At 34.4% G+C, this 6,666-nt stretch overlaps 1 long non-coding RNA gene across 1 annotated transcript; it reads left to right on the top strand.

The window, feature by feature from the left end:
* The first annotated feature begins 3,162 nt into the window (after positions 1 to 3,162).
* On the top strand, positions 3,163 to 6,044 carry LOC145161412 (uncharacterized). Its single transcript, XR_013738491.1, has 2 exons — positions 3,163 to 4,001; positions 4,129 to 6,044. It is a non-coding gene; the product is annotated as an uncharacterized LOC145161412 (long non-coding RNA).
* Positions 6,045 to 6,666: the final 622 nt, after the last annotated feature.

Raw genomic sequence — 6,666 nt, forward strand, 5'->3', positions numbered from 1 at the left:
CTTTTCTCTGATCTAAGGTTCCAAAATATATATATCTACATTGTTTTCCTCGTGCACATCCATAAAGTCGACATCTTGATGGTTTTGCATGCCCCAAATGGACTTAAACTCAAGATATAGCAACCTAGTTCCATGTACATGGTCTTTTCTTAAGCATGCAAGGGTTTATGACCTCTTTTTATGAATTTAGGGACCAATCAACACTGAAGGTAGCAATTTCAGCATCACAACTATGAGGGTTTATCATATTCCAACAATGGGGTCTAAAAGATCCATAAAACAACACCAAGAGAGATCTAAGCTATTAAGTACCAAGTTTGAGACTTTATACCTCAGAAAGTTGTCAAAGACGGTTGTGATCCCAGATCTAGTGCCTCTCCTCAAGCTCTATGACCTTCATTCACCAAGCACAAGAACACACAAAAATCCATTCAAAACCTCTAGTTTCTCAATAAGGAGCTCACAATACGATTTAGGGTTTAGGGAGGCTGATGAGGGGATGGTTTGGGGAGTTTATGTCCTTTAAATAAGGTGCAAAACCCTGAAAATTAGGGTTTCATTTCTGTCAGCCTACTCGTCGAGTAGGTTACTTAATCCGCGTCCCAAATCATCTCTACTCGAAAAGTCTGGGGCTCCCAACTCGTCGAGTTCCTCTACAAAAGTGAATGAATTATGATTTTAAATACATACCAGGAACCAAGCGTTACAAAAGTCTTCATAAAGTTCGATCATTATACATAAGGTTTTAACCTTTTAAGTACTCATGACAATACATCATATATTTCCCCCACACTTTTAAGACATGCCATACTTTTGATTAAACTAATCAAAATTTCATGCTTCTTGCTCCCTCTCATTTTATATATATAAAAAAAGAACATAAAGTTTATAAATTTTGTACTCTTTTATAAAATAAACACTTTGGCTTTTGGCAAAAATATAAAAATCTTTCTAGTCCAAAATAATGTACATACTTAATAAATCATACCATATGATATATATTATGTTACTTGCTAATGAAATTTATTATTTCCAAGAAATAAATAATTTCCAATTAATTATAAGAGTTTATTGAATATTTATTAAAATCAATTTCTAATAAATAATCAATTGTATTATAGTGTGACCCATTAGTATCATATGTTAATTAGCAATATTATTTTAATATGACTCTTGAGCATACAAGATCTTTCAATCTTCCACTAACGCAAGACTCATATTAGATTGATATAGACAGTGGTGAACGCCTAACAACATTTCACTGCCCCCAACAACATACAACTTTGTGCCATTATATCAACGCCCAATTCCCCAGAAGCTCAAAGCTACAATTGGTGTATAAGGTAAGTTATCGGTTATCCCTTTGTCATAGACATCATGTTGAACATGAGATTCAGATCGCGATCAATCTCATATGGTGTTCAACTTTTGGTAAGACCCCTTAGATGTCTAACTCTGAACACATAAGAGGAACAAATCCCATCTTGACTACATAAGCCTCTTGCATATTTCACACCATACCTGGAAATGTCTTTTATAACTACCCGGTTAAGGATCAGCATCTGACCATATCAAAACACATCACTCCCTACAAATGACATGAAGGTCACAAAGACCAAAATACAACCATTCATACAACACATGTGTCAAGTTGAGGTTTGTTGTATCAGACCCATACAATTCAAAACAAACAATTATTTTGAACTTGAATTACAAATTTTAGATTATATTCATCACCATAAGGTTCAAAGCAAGTTGGCAAACTATTAATTCTATGATCTCACATGCAAGATATCATTTAAGCAGGAATGTCTCAAATTTATCTTTTATTTAATCAGAACTAAATAAATTAAAAAAACTAACAAATAAGGTGATAATCAATTTTTATAAGACCATCTCCTTTGCATGAATACATTAATCTGAATCAAATGCATAAAGTGTCGAAGCATACTCATACCAGAAAAATAAAATAAAAAGTTTGAATATGTGAATAGTGGCTGAATTTGTTTCTTAAAAATGTTATTAGACATGGACCATTTATGTAAGTTTGTAAAATATGCGGACTATTTCTATAATTTTGTCTAAGCGGGGACCATTTATATAGTTTTGTAGGAACATAAAGACAATTATAAATATGATATTACATATGGACCATTTGCAGTTTTTCTGAAATATGGGGACCATATATAAATACTTTCTATTAAGGAGGGATAATTTTTAAAAAATTTTACACATCGGGTCTAATTCTATAAAGACAAAATTTCACGGTTGGTCCCTGTGGTTTACAGAATATCGCACTTTGAGGACTTCCTAGCAAAAAGTCATGCGACTGGTCCCTGTGGTTTGTAAAGTTACATGAAAGGTCCTCCTGCCGCTAAATCTAACTTTTCACTGTTAGATTTTAATGAAAAAGACTATTTTGCCCTTGTACCAATATTGCAATACACTACAAACCTCAAGGACCATTCGTGTAATTTTCTAAATTTCAAATTATATATATATATATATATATATATATATATATATATATATATATATATATATATATATATATATATATATATATATATATATATATATATATATATATATATATATAGGGGAGGGTTCATGCGAAAATGCAAATAATTTGCGAAAATGCGAAAACAAGAAAAATCTATGATATATATATATATATATATATATATATATATATGTATATATATATATATATATATATATATATATATATCATAGAATTTATATTTATAATTTATAAATATATACAAAATTTCAGATTTATAAAATTACAGAAATGGTCCTTGAGGTTTGTAGTGTATTGCAATATTGGTACAAGGGCAAAATAGTTTTTTTCATTAAAATCTAACGGCTGAAAAGTTAGATTTAACGGCAGAAGGACCTTTCATGTAATTTTACAAACCATAGGGACCAGTCGCGTGACTTTTTGTTAGGAAGTCCTCAAAGTGCGATATTCTTTAAACCACATGGACCAATTGTGAAATTTTGTCTTCTATAAATTTGCTTTGGCAAGGGCCATTTTTGTATTTTGTTGAATTGTAGGACCGAAAACTCCATTGACCACTTGTTAAATTTCATGAAAGATTAGCATCATTTTTATAAAATTACAACACATTAGGGACGAGTTATATAAATATGCAGGACGTCTTAAATGTGTTTGCATTGTTTTTGAACGGCGAAAGATTTTTATTAGAACAAAAAGATTTTTATTAGTTATCTTTGCTAATTTTACAAGTCTTTCTATAAGTCTTTCAAAAGAAGGTACGGAACCGTTTCGGAGATAAACTGAAAAAGTCCTTGAAAATGAAAAACATACAATAAATAAAAAACATGAACCCTAGATCATGAAATTATAGTGGTTGTTCTGACCTCGACGAACCGCCTCCTGCTGTTGCCGTTTGTCTCTCGATTTTTGTTATCAGGTAAATCCTCCGATTTGTTTTGCATCTTGTTTTCTGCTCTTTGGTGCGTGACTGCGTGTAAACCCTCCCTACATATGAACAATTGGAGGCATAAACTAAACTCGAAATTACAAGATTGGGTTTTTCTTGTAAGTTTGTAATTGGGTATCAGTCGATGTTTGTTTGTATCGATACCAAAAGAAAAATTGAAACTTTTTGTGGCTTTGAAGAGATCTAAGGCTATTTGAGGAATGACTCTGGGGTTTATTTCATGGTTCACCCTGCCTCATATCGCCGTTTTCCCCCTCGGTCTCCTGGGACGGGTTGACCCAGCTAATTAGTTTTACTGGTTTTGAAGAGATCTAAGGCTATTTTGGATGTTGTTTCAAAAAGGATATGACCCTGGCTATCTCTGGCTATGAGTTTTGGTTGAGCTGTTACGGTATTTGAGTGATTGTGCAGCTAAACATGATTTCAAATTGTGTTTTGTATGCTTTTATTTCCAGTCGAGTGCTATTGTTGCATATATAGCAAATTGGAAGAAAAAATCCCTACAGCTTCCCTAAATCTGTTTGTCAGCAGGTAATGGTACACTGTAAATGCATTAGACTGTATATATATATATATATATATATATATATATATGCAAATCTGCTGTTTTTTGGTTTGATTTAAAGATGAAAAGCTAAATGTATATGCAATTTTTTAGGCATAGCTGTACATCATTGTTGGTTTGGTTTGGTTTGATTGAAACAAGTGTAAGTGATTTTCGGTTTTGGTGATTTCAACTTTTATATGTATATAAGATAAGATGCTTGTGGAAAATTGATGATTTTTTTTTTTTTTTTTTTTTTATATATATATGAGATTTAAGGTATGAGACCAGAAGCTGAGGATGCTCCAGAGTTGATGCAGAATATACAATCACGGTTGCCAGTAAAAGGAGCGGCCCGCACGAGCGTGTTGTCCAAGTCATGGCTACACGCTTGGTCTACCATCCCTATCCTGAGGCTCGATGTTCGAAGAGGAAAGAGCATGAAGTTGGTGGACGGGGACCGCACTCTGATTAGGTATCTCCGTGACAACATACCAATCGAAAGGTTTGATCTTATGATCGACATCGAGAGCCAGGAGTCGGCTTCTCATGCTGAAAAATGGATCGGGGCCATCGCAGCCAAAAGTTGTCTTAGAGAGTTGTCCCTCTCAATCGATATTGCTCTTTTGCGTACCTCGTTAACATTACCAGATGAGATACTCTCGGGTGAGAACCTAACTAAGATAAGAGTTTCAGCTTCGAATGGAATCCATTATGTTTGGATGACGACTAGCTATCATCCTGTGATCAAGTGTGTCCCTACGAGAACTGTACTTGAATGGTGTGCGCATAAGTGAAGAGGCACTCCATGACATATTGTCGTCTTGTAGCTTGCTCGAGAAGATAGAGCTTCTAGATTCTTGCAAGGGGTTCAAGACCTTCAAGGTTAAAAACCTTCTTCGACTTTACGAATTACGAATAGATTTAGATGCTGTTCACTCTACTGCTTTGGAAATCAGTGATGTCCCAAATCTTGGCGTGTTTAGCTACGATCTACATGTTTGCAGACCACATATGCCTATTATTCCTTTCAACGCCCTTTCAATATCATTAGGACGCAGCGTGACACGATTAATGTTAGGTGGCGTGATAACAGACAACGCGTGTCTCGAAATGATCAAAACGGAATTTCCTTTTCTCGAGAGTTTGACGCTTGATATGACATCTTGGATGTTAGGAAGCTTCCATTTCACATGTGCTTCCATCAAGAGATTGTCCTTGCTGTCGTGGCGACACATGCTTATCGATGTACAAGTTTATGCTCCAAATTTTTTTTTTTTTGAGTTTGGTGGCCACACATTGCCTAGTCTCTTATTTCCAGTCTCGTCTCTCAAGCAAATCAAGGTTTCGCTCTCACTCAACCCACTGATTGATGCTAATTTTTTTCTTAAGATGAGGGAAACACTCACGTTATCACGCATGTGCTACCTTAATATAAGAACTGACAACTCAAAGCTGCCATTGGACATTGATATCGATGATCTAAGAACAAGGCTCCTGTTTCCTCCTGCTAGGAACGTGCAAGAACTGGCGTTTCAAACGGTAGCGGATGAATGTCTGTGGGAACGATCCCAATTTTTTGATGCATTCTTTGAGATTTGTCATCCCAAGCATGTATTTGCAAGGCCAGACTCCCGGTTCAGACACAACAATCACTTTTGCAGGCTCATGCTGAGGGAGATCTTGGAGAAGAAGACCAGAATCGCGTATTGGCCTCATTACCTGAAACATGTTCAAATAAGACAATATCGTCATCAGAAATGGAAAACCCTAACAGTTTCCCACAGATGCTTTTTAGATGGATCGGCCCCTGGTGTCTACATGTACTTCAAACTAATGTGGCGTTAATGATCATCTCTGGCTGGGTTCTCTGTTATCTGTTTTACTATTTCATGCTTTCACTTTTTTTCTTATCCTATGTTTTACAAACATGTATTTGCTTAAAACGATCCGAGAGGTAGCTTCCACACATGTTGCTTTTGTTAGTATTTGCTTTTACTAGTAATTAATTACATGCTTACTTCAATTCAGTTTGACGTATAATCTAGTTTGTTTTTGTATAGATATGCTCGTTATTTAGTTATGATGTTTACAAGGGAAAATCACATAAAAGCCATTTTAGTTTGATTAATGTTTAACTAACAATTCTCTTTGTTTAAAATAAACCACCAATATTTTTTATAAATTCAATTGTTACCAGTATTATATGTTGTTAGTTATGAATATTCTTTTTTCTAAACAAACCACTCGTGTACTAAAAAAAATCCAATAAAAAGAAACCACTCAAATACTCAAAAAAAAAACCCAACCGGTAACTTTTTTTTGTTGGTTCCTAAGGTTGTTTTTTTGGATCAGGGCCAAAAACGAAACCTTTTGCAAATAAGGTCCTCATTATTTAGTGTGTTTCTTAGCAATTTCAGTTCACATGTTAAACAACACTACCTCAACGCCGACTTTTATGTGTGGTAAACCCATCTCTCTCCTCTCTTGTTGGTCATAATCGTCGATTTGCTGTTTTAAATTTACAACTTCTGTGTAATGTAAGATGAATTGTGATTTGAAATTGATATTTTTTAGGTTGTTTTTGAAATGTCCACCAATTTTATTTTTGTTCTGGTCCGGTCCCTGTAATGTAAGATGAATGATTGAGTT

The sequence above is a fragment of the Lactuca virosa genome, chromosome 2, assembly GCF_052849685.1.
Source record: "Lactuca virosa cultivar CGN04683 chromosome 2, Lactuca_virosa_CGN04683_v6, whole genome shotgun sequence".
Lineage (NCBI taxonomy): Eukaryota > Viridiplantae > Streptophyta > Magnoliopsida > Asterales > Asteraceae > Lactuca > Lactuca virosa.